We start from the raw sequence: 392 nt of genomic DNA, 5'->3' as shown, positions 1-392 counted from the left end.
TGGTGTGACTCTAACTAAGCAAGTGAAAGATCTTTATGACAAGAACTTCAAGTCTCTGAAGAAAGAAATTGAGGAAGATCTCAAAAGATGGAAAGATCTCCCATGCTCATGGATTGGCAGCATTAATACAGTAAAAATAACCATCTTGATGAAAGCAATCAAAAGATCCAATGCAATCCCCACCAAAATTCCAACTCAGTTCTTCACAGACTAGGAAAGAGCAATTTAAAAATTCATCTGGAATAACAACAAAAAAAAAACTAGGATAGCAAAAACAATTCTCAACAATAAAAGAACTTCTGGTGGAATCACCATCCCTGACCATAAGCAGTACTACAGAGCTATCATGATAAAAACTGCATGGTATTGGTATAGTGCCATTGACTGGGTTG

The sequence above is a fragment of the Mastomys coucha genome, unplaced genomic scaffold (assembly GCF_008632895.1).
Source record: "Mastomys coucha isolate ucsf_1 unplaced genomic scaffold, UCSF_Mcou_1 pScaffold7, whole genome shotgun sequence".
In the NCBI taxonomy this organism is placed as follows: domain Eukaryota; kingdom Metazoa; phylum Chordata; class Mammalia; order Rodentia; family Muridae; genus Mastomys; species Mastomys coucha.
The sequence above is the reverse complement of the archived record's forward strand: the minus strand, read 5'-3'. Positions refer to the sequence as shown.